Genomic DNA, 20,626 nt, shown 5'->3' on the forward strand with positions numbered 1-20,626 from the left:
GTATAAAATGCTTCAGTACATATAATGTGTGTCCATGTTATATATATATATATATATATATATAATAGTAATCATATAATATATATATCAATATACACTAATCAAAATATATATATATATATATATACACTGTATATATATATATATATATATAAAATATACACTATAATAAATATAATAATAAATTAAACATTTAACTATAAATTACTGAACATAAAAAAATATACTGTAAAAGATGCATAGGTACATAGACACCTCACGATTATGTTGATCAATACAGTGATTGGTTTCTGAGTGGGGTGCAGCTCAAAAATTTCTTTCTTTCAACTGGTTATCCAAATTGTATACATTTTGCTGAACTGGAAAAATGTGGGATGAGGTTTGAGTGTTTGTCAAAGTATTTCTCTCTCACCTCTGTAAATTTCTCACAGTGAAGGAGAAAGTGTGTCTGTCTCAACCTCACGCTGACTCTTCTTTAGGAAGCCATGTTTCTCTGTGTGTGCCTTTTTATTTTTTGGCTAGACTGTGACCACTGCGCCTCTATTTGGTGAGGATCTGTCTCTACTCTGTATCTCTAACTGTGTAGAGATATTCTGCCAGATTATACTTTCTGTTAAGGGCCCAATCAAATTCCAATTTACTTTAGTCTTTGCTTTCATTTGGTCCAATTGCTTCCTTTTTCTAATTTTACAGTATATTCCATTTTTGTTTTTTTTTGGAGCAGTGCTGATCTGAAATTGCTGTTTAGTAGGCGTTAGTGGGTTTGTGAGTTTCAGGGCCAGCTCACAGAGGGAACAGTTTTTAGGCCTCAACTCTTGGGTTTTAAGGGCTTTATGTTGTAGTGTGTTGGTGGACACAATTCACACAATTCTACTCTTTCCCACTGGGTACAAAGGTCGTTGGTTGCTGTGTGGAAGATAATGTTCTGTGGGTTGTTCATAGTGATTCATAGAATAATTTTCTGATTCTGATTGACAGAGCAGTTGGAGTGCACTCTTGGTTGAGGGGCACCAGAAGCTTTCAGTTGGGCAAAAACTTGCCATCTGAGTCTATTAGAATTGCTTTCTTGGTGGGTTGTAGTTTTTGGGATTGAGGCTTCTGAGAGTGCTGTAGAGTGTAATGAGGAGACTGACGGTAGTGTGCTTGAGGAGGACTATGTTCAGCTGGCTGTGTGACAGTGTTATCGCTGGGCTCCTGACTGTTCTCTGTGGCAGGTTGCTCGTTGTCTGTCTTTATCAGCAGTTCTGCTTGAAATCTCCATCTTTGCATTACTGTGTGTCTTTTATCTATCAGGTCTTTCCTCGTGTATGTGTGTGTGTGTGTGTGGGCGGGTTTGGGTGGTTTACGAGGACTTTTTAGGTCACAAACTGGTAACCAAACTGGCCAGTTGTGTTCCCACAGTCACTTTTGAGGCTTCATTGTGCCTCCTCTGGGCTTCCTTGGGGCCAAGGGCCAAGTGTCTTTGGCCCTGCTGATTACTCTTGGGCCAAAAAAGGCCATCTGGTTATTGAGGGTCACTGTCAAAGGCAGAGTTTAGCAGAGTCAGGTCAGAGGGTCAGCACCAAGATACTCATTTCCCATTTTTGTTTTCATTCTAGCTAACAGTTTACAGATCAACAGAGAAATCTTCTGAATATTTGGGCTGGTCCAAAATGTGCAACATCAGATCTACTGCATCTGCTGAAACGAAGACATGATTGTATTGTCACCAAACTTGACAAGTTGTGTATCCAGCATACTACGGTACAGGTTCGGGAAAAGTCTCGCAGCTCAAGGCTATTCGCCCTAGCTGACCAGTTGATAGCCCTGGCTTGCACTTGCCCGATGGTAGAAAAGAAGATAATGAGCCAAACAGCCCTTTGTTTGGCATAGATGCTTTCACAATCTCATTTTGTTTAATTCTAAAGTAGCAAAGAATTGATTGCTTGAGGTACTTACAAAAAACTGACACCATCAAGATGTCCTTGTGGCTCGTCTGTTGACTGTTGGTGGTGTAGCTTCTATAGAATCCTTAAAATGCTGCGTGATTTCCATAAAGTGTCCAAGTCCAAGTTTGTTTAAAAAACAACTTTAAGTCCAAATGATGCCAATTAAATCCAGGTTAATCCAGCAAGAAATGTTGTTTGTAGTGTAAAAGAGCTCAGGAGTGCATGTTTTTTCAGATTTCCAGTAGCAGAACATCTCAAAGGTGGTCTCTTAAATATATCATGTGCTTCTACTAAACTGCAATGACAACACATAGGAAAGAAAAATGACAAATGAGTACTCTTAAATGATTCTTAATTGTTTCTCCTAAACATCAACAAGTTTAAATTGCTTAAAGGAATAGTTTACCCAAAAAATATATTTCTCTCATGCTTTTTGTACTCTCAAACTTGTATGACGTTCTATCTTCTGCAGAACACAATCTAAGATATTTAAATGGATATATGGGTCTCTATTTCCGTGAATGTGCAACTGCCGTGCGCAATATCTAATGTCATTTTCGTGAAATTACTATTCTTAACCACAATTTTGGTGTGGGTGTATCGTATGGTAATGAAGTGGCACAAAGCTTTTTTCAGTAACACATCTGTTTTCAGTGCAAAGTCTAAAATCAGTTCCTGCATTTGCAGTTTGGAGATTCCACCAGCAGGTGGTAATAAAGTTAATGTCCAAACTATATAGTGAAAACATCAAATTATGTCCCCGATAATCACTGTTGCAGCCATTTTATGACACAAAAATGTATGAGATTTATGTTAAACTTTCTATAGGTCATGTTGTTTTTTTTCCAATTGTTATTATTATGTTTATATTTTCAATTGTATTTATAATCTAATTTTTATTAATATTTTCCAACTGTTGTCATAGAGTGATTTTAAGATACAGCAAAAGAGGCCAGTGAAAGAAGTTGGAGGGGTACATTTATGGTGTAATATATGTAGGATTTTAGAAATGTTTTCATTTTTTGTGTGCGTGTGTGTGTTTCAATAAATTACTTTCATTTTTTTAATCAAAATCAACCAGTAGAAGTGAAGTGTATGCAAAAATCTACAGCCTAACCTGGATGGCAAATACAATCACTGTTAATATAAGCCATGATTTGTGTGTCATTTGATCAATATGATTAATAATACATACATTCTCTATAATTTAATGGAGCATACATCCAAATTCTGACGAGAACCACATTTCCCATCCGTATAAATGGAGTATGTCACTGTCAAATAAATGTGACGTTCAACAAGCACACAGTTAATGCACAAAAGAATGTAAGTCCATGTATTTTTATTTAGAATGTATTTCTATTCTTCTAAATCACTGCACACAGCCCATTTACACCGGCAACTTATTATATGTCTCATGTCTTTGTTTGACTGGTGCTTGACAGGCAACACACTATATCATAGGCCACAGAAGGAGCAATAGAGAAAAACCTCAGAATGAATTTCACTTGACTATTAGTGCTTTGCGCGCACAATTTCACCAATGCTTAGTGTTAGCGCTGTTAAAATAGGGCCCATTATATCTGCTTGTCCATACAATGCAAGTGAATGGTGACCAAATTTTCAAATTCAAAATAAATGTTAACCATAAGACTCCAGTGGTTTAATCCATGTCTTCTGAAGTGATCCAATAGATTTTCGGTTAGAACTGTCCAAAATTTATCCCCCAGTGGAGTTATACCTCCCCTATAATTTTTGTCTTTTTTTTAGCAGTGGTGCTGCTGTGTGCGCTTGTACCAGCCGGCAACACCGGACCAGTATTTACGCGTGTAGGTGGAGGAATAGCTAAAAATTACCTAAGATAAATTATAAATGGGTTATTCATGTTTGCTTTGTCATGTTTGTGTTTATTTTAAAAAAATATATATTTTTACTGATGTATACATTTTACAAAGACCAAATTCTCTGGACTACTGTACTATGTGCATTCATTGCAAAGCTCTATACTCTTATTGTAAGTCAACAATTGACTCATTTGTGTATATCTGTATTTTAGTTTAATTTCAAAGTTGATACTTAGATGAAGCATAACTGAGACCTCCATTAAGTCTCCTGAGCTTTGAAAGAACAACCTCTAAGCAATATATCTTTCCTTTGTGCAGTTGCATTTGCTTGTTAATAGTGTAACCTTTCATTTTTCAACCCACAACACGTAAACGTATCAAATTTGCATTGATTATCATTGCAAAATAACACGATTGTTTGAACAGTGATTACTCAGCTCCATTAACTCATGTGACTTTCTCAGAGTGCACCTTTCAATGTGAAACCGACAAAGACAAACACCGTCTCTCCTCGATTAAAGCATCACAATCCAAAAAATGCTCTTTCATTGAAGAAGATTTGCAAGTGAGACTAATCGTGTAAAACTGCCTTAAACGAAAAACACATCTAACCCATCATATTTCAATCTATCACCTCCCACGGTCTCATTGTTGACGAACATCCTCTTTTTAGTGGGTCATAATCATCACAAGAGATTTGAGCCTCTTATTGGTATGCGTGGCAGAGATAAGGCCTGTTTACTCATTGTGTGCATGTAACATGAGCAACACAACCGGAGAGAAAATGAATGCAGCCCAGAGAGTCCACATGAGGTCACAGTGACCTGTTCCTCGAAAAACAGAAAACTGCAAGTCAACTCTCAGAACTTCAGAGCACTGCTACTAAAGACAACGTAAAACAGTTGCTTCTAGGAATACTAGGGCTAAATCCGATCTCAGTTAACTTCCTTTTTTGCTCAAATAAATTCAGCCACTGCTTTACAACAACATTTACATTCTTGGTTTGCAAACGGATAAATCTGGTATCTCAGTAAACCCTTGAGTACCTTTAAGGAACAGTTCACCCCAAAATGAAAATTCTGTCACCTTTACTTACCCTCATGTTGTTACAAACTTATATGACTTTTTATCTTACATAGATGACAAGAGGGGATGTTAAGGAGATTGTTAGACTCAGTCATTCACTTTCATTGTACGGGCAAAAGATGCAATAAAAGTGAATTGTTACTGAGACAATTTTTTCTGGATTTGGAACATGAGGGTGAGTAAATTATGACATAATTACTATCCCTTTAAATAACATTAAAATGTCTATATGTAATGATAATGGGGCATTCATTTGAACGGATGATTTAGGCTTGTCAAACTCTATTATTAAAAGGCATTTGAGACCAAATTCCATAAAACACTGCAAACATTGTAGGATGTTAACTAATTTATTAAACTATCCAAAGCACATGATTACTCAGTGTCCAACCATTTAAATGGTCCTCGCGCTCCCAAGCCTTTTTCATAATTCACCTTCAATAGTCTGGTAATGAGAAATTCATTTTCTTCACAGGAGGGAAAGATGTGGTCTGCCTTAATGAGATTGAGACTGCAGGGCTGCTGGAGAAAACATTTCTCACTTAAACCCGACTGACCTCACCACTGTAACTCCAGACGTCCAAAGCATGTCACGTGAGTCTCCTCTCAGTATGACACAATATTGCATTTATCTGAGGACCCGGGTTTATCCAATTGGGGTTTATTTAGTGGAAAAAAAAACACTATGAAAAATGACATTAAAAGTACTGTATGGAGCTAGAACAATGACTAAAGTACTTTAATCTGACATTTGTCCATTTGAATTCTAGACATGTGAGATTTCTAGCAGATTTGTATTTTTGGAATCTTTTCAGAGCTGTAAAAATTCTGATTATAGAATTACAGGTTCAAGTTTTCAGATTAAGAAATTCAGAACTCAACATACAAATTTCTCACAATCAGATATCAATAAGAAAACCTTTATTTTCTTAATTTAAGGAGTTTCTTACAACTGGACCAGATCGTTAACAAACTAGGCCAAAGGTTAAGCAAAACTGGAATATTTACCCAGTGGTCAGCGCAGCGGAGCACTGATCAAACATACCTGTGTGGCATGAGACAAAAATTTACATAGTAGTAAAAGCATTATATGCGAGACTGCATTTCTATATGGATGCTAAAGTGTTAACCATTCTGAAGACAGTATGAAGTCATTAATTTTCTTTTGTTTATTCTAGTCATTGCAAATGTACTAAACATTTGCGCCACTTTTGCACAATTCTGGATAAAGGGAGCAATCAGCGCTGAAATTGTGCTCCACGCAAATTCTACGCAAACACGCCTCCTTTCTATGTAAATAAGGCTCATTAAAGATTGCGCTTCATTCACAAAACTCAGTGCAATTTTCCCTGCGCAATTTACATTGCACTATTACCACCAAATGAAAGTGAGCGGTAAAATGAATTTTATTTAAAAGAGATGTTTGTGAATATTTTCAACTGATCATTTCAGCAGTAATGAATCAAATAATCATCAAATGATGTTGAATAGCGTAAAAACCTGGCATATATCCAGATGTGTGGTGTTGTCAAGCGCACATTCTGCATGTTTAAGAGATGAATCGGGTGTCTGGATCAAAGTGATGCTGTTCCAGGGCATACTGAGTGACTCCAGCCAGGTCTCCTAAGCAACCAAACTGGCCCAGTTGCTAGGTAGGGTAGAGTCACATGGGGTAACCTCCTCGTGGTAAAGATATTTTAAACCGATCAAGAAAAAACAACACTGCCATCGATCAGGATTGGTATCGGCCGATATTGATAGTTCAGGTGTTTCATGGTATCGATGCATCCCTTAAAAATATATATATATATATATTTTTTAGAATCAGGGCCAAATTGATGCCCTATGCAGAGTTCCGCTTGATATGAGCATGAAGCGATCATCTGTGTTCTGCAACTGCTTTCAGGTCCTTGAATAACGTATAACTTGCGAGTAAGGGCAGCCGTTGGACTTTCTGGTGCCCCCCTAGAGTAAGATGGTGCCCCCCTAGGGAGTTGGTGCCCTACGCAGACTGCGTAGTCTGCTTATAGGGAGTGGCGGTACTGTGTAGAATACACAACATTTGTAACCCCATTTGCATGCAAGGCCCATTTCCTCCACACAGCTCATTAGGTGACCTTAAGAACAATCAAAAATGGAATCTTCTTCCTGAATGGATGATTCCTGACTCTGATAATAGTGTGTCTTTAGTGTGTTGCATTGGTGGCTGTGAGGTTCCCTATTTCTGTAGCTCTGAGGACTTCTTGAAGAACTGGCAATGAATAAAAATCCATCTTAAAGGAGCAAACCCTCTGCCTTAACCTGCCTGCTGATTCAATTAGACTCCCAACTGAAAAGTCTCTCATTCCTCGATTTGAATTCACACACTCTAAATGACCATGATTTCTGTGAGGAGTGTTGTTCATTTTTGTAACTGGGTTCACAAGCACGTTCTTGTGAAGGAAGTGCTGTACCACAACGTCTCGTGAAGTAGATCTTTCCGGCTATGAAGATTTGACACTCTCACTTACATTAGGTCCTTGTTAAACAGCATTGACCAACTGGTGAATTGATTAACACTGACTTAACAGAACACAATGGCCAAAACGGCTTTCATTACAACTTATGATTAAACAATTAGAACTCGGAAATCATGAGTGTTGGTCAGCAAATTATTCATTGCTTCAGAGCAATACACTTTTCAGATACATTTGGATTATGATGACATTATGGTGGCTATATATGAAACACCTGAATGACCTTGATCAATAGTGTGTGAGAATACTCCATTAAAAACTCAGAAACATCAAATAAACCATTCAAATGATTCCAAAATCCCCTGGGACGCTAAGAAGAAATAGCAGGTAGTGAGCCATGCGATTTCTCTCTGAGCTGTGCATGCTTCACATCAGTGTTGACTTGAATATTCCAAAGTACATTTACAAGCAAACACAGTTTTAGAAGCTTCAACAATCTAATGTTATGGAGCGTTTTCCCATTAGCATCACATTTCAATAGCATCATCAGAAATAAAAACATCTCATTGATCTTCTCGTCATGAAGATAATGTTTAGTTCACTGACAAATAATGAGCAGTACTGCCACATTTGAAATGTGTTCCCTCTCTGAAAAGCAAAGGTGAGGACTCTTTCAAGTCGGCTTCAAGGCACTGTGAACTATTTGCAGCAGCCTCACCGTGAGCTTTATACACTTACAAATGCATCGTTTTGTCATTGTTGTACACTTTACATTCGCATGGCTAATCCTTATGCTGCAGCGCACAGCATTTCAGGTTTACAAACACGCAGCTCTTTAACTGGAAAAATGACAGCTGCAGAAAGAGAGAGCGAGAGAGAGAGAGAGAGAGAGAGACTGCAAAGCTAAGGGATGTTGATAAAACCTGAATAATAGAGTAAGAGAGAATAAAAGCACAGTTTGCTGATATGGTTGAACTGACAATGTAATGAAATGATGAAAGTGATTCTGACGGAATCCATACTTGAATCATGTTTACATGTATGCATGAAAGTGGGGGCAGTGGTGGCTCAGTGGTTGAGGCTCAGGGTTACTGACCAGAAGGTCAGGGGTTCAAGCCCCACCAAGATGCCACTGTTGGGCCCTTGAGCAAGGCACTTAACTCCAGGTTGCTCCGGGGGGAATTGTCCCTGTAATAAGTGCACTGTCAGTCGCTTTGGATAAAAGCGTCTACCAAATGCATAAATGTAAAATGTAAATGTAAGTGCATATGAAAACAAATCTTTTAATGGCTTAATTCAGCGCTGAAACACTTGCTGATGAATCCACAGCATGGTCTGAATTGAATGCAATGAGGTAAAGGCATGAAATAAAAAACAAAGGCAGTGCACATTTCTATTGCATTGTTTTTGCTGTTACTGATTAGTTATTGAATCTACTTTGAATATCTTTTTTTAAATCACCTTTTTAAGCCATTTCAGAGTATCAACACAAATATTGGGATCTATCAACACATGTGAGTTACAGTTGTCACAAGAACAAAATTTCAGCAGTCGATACAAATACCAGTAAAATTTGACGATTCTCGATATCAATTTCGTTATTTTTTCTAAATTCCGCCCCCCCATTCTGTTTTCCATTCTATGTTTTAAATATGAATTCAACATTATCAAATGAAAATAGAACAATTGCGATGATTTTTAAAAAATCATATAAAGTGGACCGAACGACATCCCCGAACCACATGGGGACCAAATTGAATCGGTTCTCAAAACTACCGTTATCTTTTATATTTTCGTAGCGACTTGGTTCCGAAGTCCCAGATCTTTTGACGTACCTATTGTGAGATATATTGAATATTGTCAAAAGGCTGTACAATCAAAAACAAAAATGCAGGCTCGTTAAATGAATGAGTGAAAAGATGATCTCCAAAATTATTGGGTTGGTTCCTTTTTACAAATAAGTCACTGAATCCATCAGACTGAATTAACAGTTAATGACTGACTGAACCAATAACTTTCATATCTGATTTAAAATGTACTGAGGTTTACTGTGTGGATTAAGAAATGAGGTTTGTGGGACTTACATTAATGTAATTACTGACCGGTTGTTCATATAGCAATAGGCAGTATTAACATTGCACATTAACAGTACAGTACAGTACAGTACAGTTGGGAATTGTGCCGTACAAAAGGTGTTCAATACAGATTTTGTGGGCACATTTGTGGCAGGGTGCAATTAATTCTTAGTGAATTCCCCTATCAGTGTTGGTGTAGTTACTGCGTTTCGACTTTGTAGGGTAGAATAACTGTCTCTGCATGTTAAACTGGGAACATATTTAGCAGAAAAATGTATCCAAACATGTAAACAATTACACTCTTCACTTATAAATAATAAAATAATAATAATAAAAACATTAAAAACTATATTTTTTCTGTAGGTACTGTAGTTAAGACAAATTAGAATGGGGGGCTACAGAAACTATTTTCAGCACCATGGACAGTGACCACCACAGAAATGGTTGTGTTTACTGGTAGTGATTTGCAGGCAGGAGTATCATGTTGTGTTTGTAATAGACTAATCTAATATTGCACTGGTTGCGATAGAGTCTGGGAAACACTGGTGGACACTGACTGATACCACAGCCTGGATAACAGCCTTAAATATAAATGATTCATAAAATTAAAACTGACAGAAGCAATTGAAAAAAGAATGTGCTTATGGAGGATTAAAACTGCATCATAGACATCACTTATGGATGAATGCTAGCATTTCCACTTTTCAAAAAGAAGACAGAAGAGGACATCAGTACACTTTCTTATGCTGTACCTATGATTTTAGCAAGATGGAAAATGTAAATGTGGCAAAATAACTAAAACAAACAAAGAAAATTGCGTTCAACTCTAAACAGTTCACTATTAACAGCATCAAGTATATCTAATTTAGGTTGCATGATGGAAACACCTCATGGCAGTATGATTGTATGGTGCCGTAGAGAATGTAGAAATTCTGCAGTATCATTTATACAGCAGAACATAAATCTAACTAAGGCCACTAACTTTGCATTATTTACACGTGGGAGCAAAAATACAGACTGGTACATGTTCTAACAAGATGAGGGACAACTTAAAGACCCAATGTGTTAACATATTTCCTATTGACACAAGATGTTTGGATGGAACATTTCAAGGGGCTTGTCCCTTAATTTAAAAAACCATTAGTTTCTGTCACAGCTGTGAATCATGATTTGCTACTTGCTATTGATATTCAGAGGCAGATGGTATTAGGGGGAGGGACAATCTAATTCTAAACAGCATTTGACTGGACAAAACATTTTATACTTTGGTTAGTTCAAGATGAGTCATCAAGAGATGTGTTGTTGTAGCTGTTTTATGAAACAAAATGTATGGCATTTGTCTTAAACTTTCTAAAGGTAATGCTTTTTATTTATTTATTATATTTACAATTGTATTTATGTTCCCGATTCATTTATATTGGTAATATTGGACATGATGTTGCAGACTGTGATATTTACTTCAGAGCAAAAAGTGGAGTTTGAGTCGGTAAATGGCCAAAAATAAATTTGTTTTAAAGTGAAATTTAAATGTAGAAATATTTTGGTTTCAATAAATAGATTTTCCGTTACCAATCCCCTGAATCCACAGCCTAACCTGCACTGCTGATACATGTGGATATGTTAAAAGTTGTGAACTAAGAAATATACAACCATACATATGGTATTATAGCTAACAGACATGGACTAAGAGCCACAAAATTCACATTTAGATTTCATGGTCAGCTGGTCAAAAGAAATCTGACATCAAGCTGAAAAAAATACTGCCAAACAGCATATATATGTATCAGTTGAACGCCACTTTGGTGAATTAAAGCACCAATTTCCTTCTAAAACAGCAAAATCTGTATATTATCCAAACTTTGAAAACTCTTTGAAGTAGTTTAATACGTTCTGTAAATTTGTTTCAAATTGTAATTGTCATTTTTCACGTTATTAATGTGTTGACTATACTTTGTGATCACTTTGGTGAATAAAAGTACCAATTTATTTACATAAGAGCAAAATCTGTACATTATTCCAAACTTTTGGCCGCTAGTGTACATATTAGTATATAGTATATTGTGATATATAGCTATTGTTAATGTGATATATAATTATCCATACCGTGAAATAAGATCACGGGTCATGCCGCCCACCCCTATTGTTAACCTATCGTGTGAGAATACAATGGAACTCATGCAGTGAACAGCCAGTGGCTTCAGGCATCTTTCTAGAAAAGAGCAGAGATTTCAAACAATTGTGCCACCATCCACAGACTGCAGAGCTACAGTGAATGCACAGCTGTCTCTATTCAGAGCCATCACATCATGAACGGCTCTCTGGAAAATAACCGTCCCCACAAGGGCCGTAATGGGGTCTCAAATGGGTTCCCATTTATTTTGCCTATTGTGTAAATGTAGCACATATGTGTCATCACTGAAGTGTGATGACTGCATAGATGTGGAGAGCTTTTAAACAGCCATGAGCTGTGATCAACAGTCGGGCGATGTGGAGGGTCAGAGAACCGGAAAACCATTGTTAAAGGGTAGGAGGAGATGGCTTTGATCTGGCCGCAGGGTTTGCAGTTCATCACAGCAGCTTCACATATTGAGAGAGTGCGGGTCCCATGATGCTTCATCCACTACATGTTAATTAGCAATTCTCTCTGTACATCATGGCACATGGCATTTTTATTAACCGGTTGCATAATTGTTGAGAAATGATTTTCAGATGAGTTGGCATATGCTTGTTGACATAGATTGGTTTAAGATAGTCTGAAATAGGGTCTAGGAATCAAGTAATTATATTCAGTATTTAATTAGGAAAGATTTACTTCAAATTAAAACAGTGGGACCCAAAAGTCTAAAACCACATTGACTATCTGGCATTCATAATTTAATTTAAACCTTGGGGATATTTTGTTTTTGTTTGGAACACATCAGATTTGATACTATTTGCAGGTCACTAATCAAATAAGCACATTTTTGACATTGACCATGTTCATATATTCTTTGCTTCCATTGAAGCACACAAGATGCTCTTTGAAACATTCTCAACAATCAGCACCCCCAACAAACCGATTCTTCTGATTCTGAAACTGTAAGCAGACACTTGGTCGCCCCTGCCACCTGCTGTTAACACCTCTTGCTCAGTCAGAGGACCGTGATTTGTAGGTAGCGTGTGTTGTATAGACTAAGTTATCAAGGTAGAATGCTTGTGAAACCATATTTGCACCAGAACCCTGAAATAGAGCTCCACAGGTGAGTGAGAAAGAGAGTTGTTGATGAGAGCTCAGGCAGCGTGCTTGGTTTTTCTTTTAACCTTTAATTGAACTCTTGCACGATTCATGTGCAACAATTGTAGCGCATCTGACCGGCTTTTACCTCTGACTAACACACACATAGAGTCACCAAATATGTAAAATGCAAGAACACCCACTAATACATTGGAGATGTGGTTATAGTTGAGGACAGACATTTCTGGCAAGACATTTTACTATTTTTTTTTTTAAATGGTTCAGATTATGGGTAGAAGAAAACCCCACCCTCAGTTGTCAAACCTGTGCAAAACCAAACAGGAAAAGAAAGCTATTAGGACTGGTTTAAAAATGCATTTTGAGATTAATCGCCATAATTATTTGAACGATCCCTTGATTCTTAAAATCAAAAGATCAATGTTTTACTCTATGCCAGTTGATTTCAGGACAACCACTGGTTGATCTTGTTAACAAGCCAAAAGAGAAAAAGAGAGGAGAGAGAGAGAAATTACACAATTAATGTGAATCTTGATGACCATTTTTTATTTCTTTATTTCCATACTTGCACTCATTCATTTTTTCCTGCGCATAATTTCTACATTAGCATCTTTAACTAAAAACTATTGCATTTGGAATGATGCTCCATCTGTTCCCCTAGGCATCAGTGGATGGCTGGGTCTGGGGGGTCTTTCAACAAATCAGCTTACAGTTTACAGTATGTGGTAACCACCAACGTCACAGGCTTAGATGCTTTATTATGCATGCAATATGACATCATAAGGAAACAATAGGCAACATGAATTCCTAAATAAATTGTTACCCCTAATCTTTGATATCAAGTCATTAGAGAGCCCTAATCTAAGAGATACAGAGTAGGTTCAGCCTCAGTATGCAGCAGTTGGACACATAAATATCAGCCACAGCAAAGAGCAAACACAGAGGTAACAGTTTAATGGAACAAATGTGAAGCTTATGATTTTTAAAAGCATTTCCAGTAATTCTTCTTTTAAAACATGGATTATTTGAACTGTACATTTGTTTTGGTAATTTTAGGGTTTTAGAGATTTACGGCGCTATGTTGTCATGCCAACACAGTTGTAAAATTGGATATTACTTTACACAGAAAAGGTTAGTAAGCGATTTTATCACACTAAAATCACGTTAAAATGCATATTGCTTACTGTGACGAGGAGGAGGGCATGGCTGGGCTGTAACGATGGATGCCTAGTGCTGAGTTACCCCAATCAGTGTGAGAGGGAGGAGCCGGGGATGCCAGTTCGAGATGCATGGAGCTGTGTGCTCGTTTGGTTATGCTGAAAAGCACTTTTAAGTTATGTTTAATTAAAAGTTTGGATGTTAACCTGGTTCCCGCTTCCTCCTTTCTGATGAACAAGAGGCTTGTCTGCCACAATGGTGTCGAAACCTGGGATAGGAGAAAGACACACCATCAGAGAGCCCTCGTTGCTGACGGAGGATCATGATGCTGAGTATACACGATCCAGTGGTACTGAAGTGGTTTGCCAGGAGGCGGAGGAGTCTGCTGCCGCCCGCCAGGAGGTGGAGGAGCCCACTGCCGTCCTCCAGGAGTTGAAGTCCAGTGCCATCGCTTAATGTCATGGAGGATCACTGCACAGTTGGCAGAGGACCGAATGGCGCTGTGGTCGGGAACCAGAGTTTGTTTATTTTTTTACCCTCTCTCTCTCTCTCTCTCTCTCTCTCTCTCTCTGCTCTCTCTCTCTCTCTCTCTCTCTCTCTCTCTCTCTCGGGGTCTCCTGCTCTCTTCCCTCTCCCTTCCCTCGTCATTCTTAGGTTCCCAGGAGGTGGGGAAGACCAGCCAGCAGCGGAACGTCTCAGGGGGTTAAGAAAGTCAGTCCGGCTGGTTCCCCGGCCTGAATCGGGCATTCGGGGTATGTCACGAGGAGGAGGGCGTGGCTGGGCCGTGACGATGAACTCCTGACGCGGAGTTGCCCCAATCAGCAGGAGAGAGAGCAAGGAGGAACCGGGGAAGCCGATGAACAAGAGGCTTGTCTGCCACACTTACATCTCATGGCTATACTATTAATACTTTTAAAACAAGGGGCAGTTTAATGTTTATGGATTGGCCACATTACAGTAACTTCTATTTTTAAGTGTCTCACTGTAACCCACCGTTTGATTTTTTAAAAGAAAAGGAAGGACAAATTGCGGTAATCCACATGCTGTCGATTTGAGCTCAACTTTTTGATCCCAGAATATTTATTTAATAAAAGGCGAGTTCTAAAAATTTCAAATGATCAAAAACTAAAATCAATTCAAGGCCATTTTTTGCAAGTTTTTGGAGTAAGGAAAATGTACTTTCCTATTTGTATGTATTTTCTAATCGTATTAGTATTTATTTCAGGTAACCCAAATTTACTTATTTTTTTTTATTTATTTTTTTTCCTGTAAGACTGGCAGCAACACCATTACAGTGTAAAGTTAGTGAGTTATGCTATCAGGGAGCCCTGATGTCGAAGCATTTTGAATAGACGTAGCTCTTCCTCCAGTCAGCTCAAGCCTCATTCTCATGCTATATTACACTGTGCCTTTGGTATGAGAGAAGTGCAAATTGAAAAGGCACACTTTGCTCTCTGTGATTCGCAGGTTCCTTTTGATTACTTCAGCCAGAGCTGATTTCAGTGGTGACAAATGACTACAGCCACTGTTTCACATAATGAATCTCTGGGACTGGTCAAGCGCACTGTGAATCAGAGTGCCTAGTTATCTGAATCATTATAAGTGCATTAACAAAATAGACTCCAGTGTTTTTCTTTTTGTTCCAAGAAAAATAAATCTCTTTGCCCTCTTACATTTTTCGAGAGTAATAAGCAATGATTCTAAGAGAGTGCATGTCACATTCCTGGGAGATGTGACATGCTGCAGATGAATAATTCTGCAGGAGAAAACCACTAATTATTCACCCTTTTGAAATGAATTGAATGTAAATGTGTTCTATTGTATGGAGGCATATTTTCAATGGCACCTTAAAAGGATAGTTCACCCAAAAATGAAAGTCTAGTCATTTAGTCACTTACTTACCATCATATTGTTCTAAATACATGTCCTGTATGTTTTTCCTTTATGGAACACATAAGGAGATATTGAAATGTCAAATGTATTGAGATTTAAAAATTACTTTTACATTAAGGGGCAATATTTGCCCCAGGTTTTATTTACAAGGGAGTTTTTTTCTTTTTTTTAAACCTTTAAATGGTAAATGATCTGCATTTATATAGAGGCTTTTTTAACCAAAGCACTTTACACTGTGTCCCATTCACACATTTACACACACATTCACACTCACACTCATATACTAATGGTGGCAGCACTGCTATGCAAGGCGCTAGCCTGCCATTGGGAGAAACTTGGGGTTCAGTGTCTTGCCCAAGGACACTTCGGCATGTGGAGTCGTTTGGGCTGCGATTAGAGTCCGACCCGCTCTACCACCTGAGCCACAGCCGCCTTTATTAGGGTATCATTTTTTCTTACCATTTAAAACGAACCCATGCTACTTATATTTAAAGGAGTCATGTAATGCTATAGTTGGTGTATATATTAGCACAGGTGGGTGAAAGAACATGTCCATGATGCTTATTGTGTTTAAATGTTAAATGTTTAAATACAAAAATAATTGAAAATATTCCAGATTGGTCCCCTTTGGTGTTCCAGAAGGGGACCCAAAAATATTTAGGCCTCAGTAGGCCTAGTTTGTCCTCTGACTGGAAGCACCAGTCGGTGGGGCCAAGGGTGCAATGATGTGAAGTAGGCGTTGATGTTTTTGAACTGTAGAGACGGTCATTAATTAATGTACACACTGCCAGCTAATTTTTCACTGCATGTCGCCAGTGGCTAGCAGTTAGGTCGGTAGTGGTGTGTATGGAGAGTCTAAACAGCACTGTTTCTTTACAATTAATATTATTATTAAAATATTAGGATCACATGAGCTCTACCATCTTCTCTCTTCTTCATTTGCATAAAGTAAAAATGTCTGAACTTTGTTGTGTCGCTGGACACGCCCACATCCGGTCGCCAAAGGTTGCCGTCACTCGTGTTGCCGGAAGTCGCCAGCTCTCATTGAAACGAATGAGATGAGGTAGTTTTGTGGCTGCGTGTTGCTGGCAGTGTGAACGCAGACTTAGCTTAACACCCTCCCACATCCCCAGTTCCACCTATGTATGTCAGTCTCCTGTTTAAGTTTTGTTTGTTTTCAGGATATCATACCATTGTCTTTCTCTCTCTCTCTCTCTCTCTCTCTTCCAATGCGTATGCAACAGACTTCTGCTTTGCAACTTATTCCCATTACCAAGCACTATAATATCACTAACAACAGTCAAAAACAGAATAACAGTCTGTTTACACTTCTCAATTATGTCTGCATATGTACATAATGGTTCTACGGCAATCCCAAATAGATAATACACAATCACACACAATTGCATGGTAAATTACTGGACACTAGCGCTCGCTGCATGTGCCCTGTATGTGTGTATGTGTGTGTGTGAATAGAGAGAATTCACATATATGATGAGCTAGCTTTAATTATGTTTTTTTGTTGAGCACTTCAATATGAAAACAGCCAAATCCCGGACATTTAGGCAATCTATAAATCTGACCAGATGCTTTATTAAGGTTTGAAAAAGAGGACATGTCTGTGAAAAGAGGGTGTATGTTCATCATAGGTTCCATTTAAAAATCTTCCTATTTATGGCATTATTTCTGCATTAACAAGTGCCGCCTTCTCACACACTCTACACTTGACAACAACTCATGAGATATGAACCTCATAATGATGATTAATAAAAGAACAACAAGGAGCTTGGTTTAAATGTTTTTCATCTTTGTTATCTTCCAAAATGACAGACAGTATTTGCTAATATCTGTCAATGTTTCATAAAATAGGCAAGTGACAGAGAATTAGTTTAATGCAACCTCTGCTTATTACATCTGGTGTGGGGGCTTATTGTTGTGACATTCATTTCACAGTAGTTTTTAAGCCACCTGTAGTTGGTATAACACCCTATAACAGCACATATTCATCCAGACATGGAAGTGTGGAGCATTCGAGAAGATGTCTCTTGCCGCAATTGAGAAGTCAGGAAAAAGGTGAATAGTAGAAAGACCTCTTATTTGTTAAAATATCAAGGAAAATATGGTTCCTCAATACATGACACCTATAACTGGTTCAATAAAATGAAAGAATTCAATACGAGGACTTTTGGGGGTATTTTTGCCCAGAACCCTTATACGTTTCTGACCCAATTATACAGTCACTATTAGAGCTGGGAGATTTATCGAAAATTCCCAATATAATGGCAATGGTTCTGCTGATGATATCAAATTAAGCAACATCGGGCTGTTATAATTTGGCCATTAAGTTTCATAAAAGCATCAGTAAACTAATTTCACAATCCTTTAGGGCTTGCTTGATGTTATTTATTATTATCAAAATAACATCAAAATTCCAGTATAATCATATGTGATTATTAAACTGTAAAAGGTTGCTAATAAAGATCGATAAACATGTGCGCTTCCGAATTAACGGGTGACATGCTGTTCTGTGCAAAAGCTCCAGGTGAAGGTGAACAGAATAGGACAGAAATATATGACTTTATTAAATACAAATCTAATCCTCAAAATATTAATGAAAATTACGTATTATATTTTAATAATAAACTTGACTGGCTCCCACAGTAATAATTTAGTATTAAGCAATATTCAAATTTATTAAGGAAATAATGCTTTTTAATAAGTGTGACAGGGTGGAGGGCGGGGCATAATTTTACACACCCGGTCCCTTGTCAGGCTAATCAAGCCTCCGAGAGGGATAAAGGCTGACGGTGGTGCGACAGAGAGAGAACATTTACGGGCAGCTGTCCGTCCTATATGTGTGTTTGTGTCTTTTGTTTTTAGTTCTTTACTAAAAATATTATTTATATTGTCAAGCCGGTTCTCGCCTCCTCCTTTCCCTTAAATCCCATTACATTAAGCTACTCTGTATATCATTGTATATCAAATATAAATATAAAAGTGCATATCAATAAAAATGATTAAATATTTTTAGTTTTTTCCCCTTTTTGTTCATTTATTGAACTTGTTGAAATGTTATTGTGGAAATATGCCTTTTATTATTTTTAAATAGATGTTTTATTCAATGCCTTTCACATATGGAATCTACTCGGCTACAATGGCTGGTTGGATAAATTGATGGTTCCTCCGATTAAAAGCCATTTCAGAGCAAATACATAATTATCAAGATACTGTATATCGTATATCGTCAAAAGGCTGAAAAATATTTTTTTATATAATTTTTGAAGCCATATTGTCCAGACCTAGTCACCATTCACTTTCATTGAATCATTTGTTTCTATAAAATGAAAGGGAATGATGACTGAGACTTTGTGTTCCAAGGAAGAGTGAAAGAGAGAAAGAGTTTGGAACAACATGAATAAATGGTGACCTGATTAGCATTTTTTGGTGAATGATCCCTTCAATTTTTGGAACCTGGGTGCATGCTAACTACGTGATTTTGAAGGAGCAACAATGGGCTGCACTAAACGAAGGTGCTCTATACATGATATAAAAGCAAAAATCAGAATAACTAAAAATGGCATGTGGTGATTTATCTTGATTCTTAAATGCCTCACAGCTGGGGACTGACAAGATTTTATATCTTTTACCGCTGTTAAATTCCTAAATCTAATAACTGTATCTCTCCTCACTCAAGATAAACAAATGTACAGCGTTCACAACAGATCTTTTTTACATTTATGGCATTTAAAAGGTGAATTATGACAGACAGAAGAGAGAAGATACAAAATGTTCTGTCACTTCCTCAGCAACTGTATTAGAAACCCCATCGCAGCTGTGGTAATTAGGATTTTTATTTATTTATTTATTTATTTTTAATTCCAGGCTCAAATAACACAAACCATAATGTTATAAATGTACGTAAAATAATTAGAAAAATATTAAAAAGTTTGCTAGACTTATGCTGCCAATTAAGGTGGAAATGTGTCATCACAGTCTGTGAAAAAGGTCTATTAAACCCATAAGATCATTTTAGAGACACAGCTTGGTCTTCCTGTAGCTCAACTGATGTCGAGCATGGTGCTAGTAATGCAAAAGTTGTGGGTTCAACTCCCAGGGCTCTACTGATAAATCCATCATAGACCTGTGTGAATTTCCCTGCTGGTCCAGCCTGGTTGGTGCCTTTAAGCACATCAGCCCCTGTGACCTCTGACCTGTTGCATTGGCTCAGTATGACACGGCTCACCTGTGACGTGTCACTTTGGAGAAATAGGTGGTTGTGGTGGGGGGTGGGGGGTTTCAGGGGGGGTCCATCGCTGCATCACTGACATTTTGCAAGCAGATGCCTCATGCATATGGAAAGAAGAGTAATTATGGGCTTTTATCGACCTACGTGGGCGATGCTTTCAGCCTCTCTCTTTTGGTTAGGTAAGAGAGGGTGACAAATAGAAGTGGCTAATGCAAATATTAAACATATCTCTGTGGTCTACTTACAGAAAAACATAACAATCCCCCGTCCGCCATCTATCGTGTCAGGTGGGTTTTTTATCAAGCATTCGGCACCTTTGAAAGCAGAAAGTCATTGAATAATCTCATTACAAAAAACCCACCAGAAAAAAATAAAAATAAAAATAAAATAATTATATATATATACACAAAATGAACAATTGTGATATGTGGTTGAGAGCAATTAAATCGGATCAATCAATTAAAGTTTTAAGAATGCTACATGCGTTTTTACGTGCCACATCAGCAGGGGGCAGTTAGCGCGCCTCAACAAACCTTGCAAGCAGCGAAGCCACAGAACGAGAGCCGGTCACACAGGATGCGTTCTCGACAACAGCCAGAAGGCATCTTGAGATGCGATTCTCAAGATTTCAAATACTTTCAACTTGACACAGCATCCTAAAATGCAACGTTTATGATTCTGAAAGCCATTGAGGGGCCCAAAAGCACC

The 20,626-nt window shown here is 37.8% G+C and overlaps 1 protein-coding gene across 1 annotated transcript in view; it reads right to left on the bottom strand.

Annotated features, from left to right (window-relative positions):
• Nucleotides 1-20,626, bottom strand: part of LOC127622054 (neurexin-3b-like) — a 349,280-nt gene that overhangs the window by 170,376 nt on the left and 158,278 nt on the right. The gene's annotated exons all lie outside the window — the stretch shown is intronic.

This window comes from Xyrauchen texanus, chromosome 28, assembly GCF_025860055.1.
Source record: "Xyrauchen texanus isolate HMW12.3.18 chromosome 28, RBS_HiC_50CHRs, whole genome shotgun sequence".
Taxonomy (NCBI): domain Eukaryota; kingdom Metazoa; phylum Chordata; class Actinopteri; order Cypriniformes; family Catostomidae; genus Xyrauchen; species Xyrauchen texanus.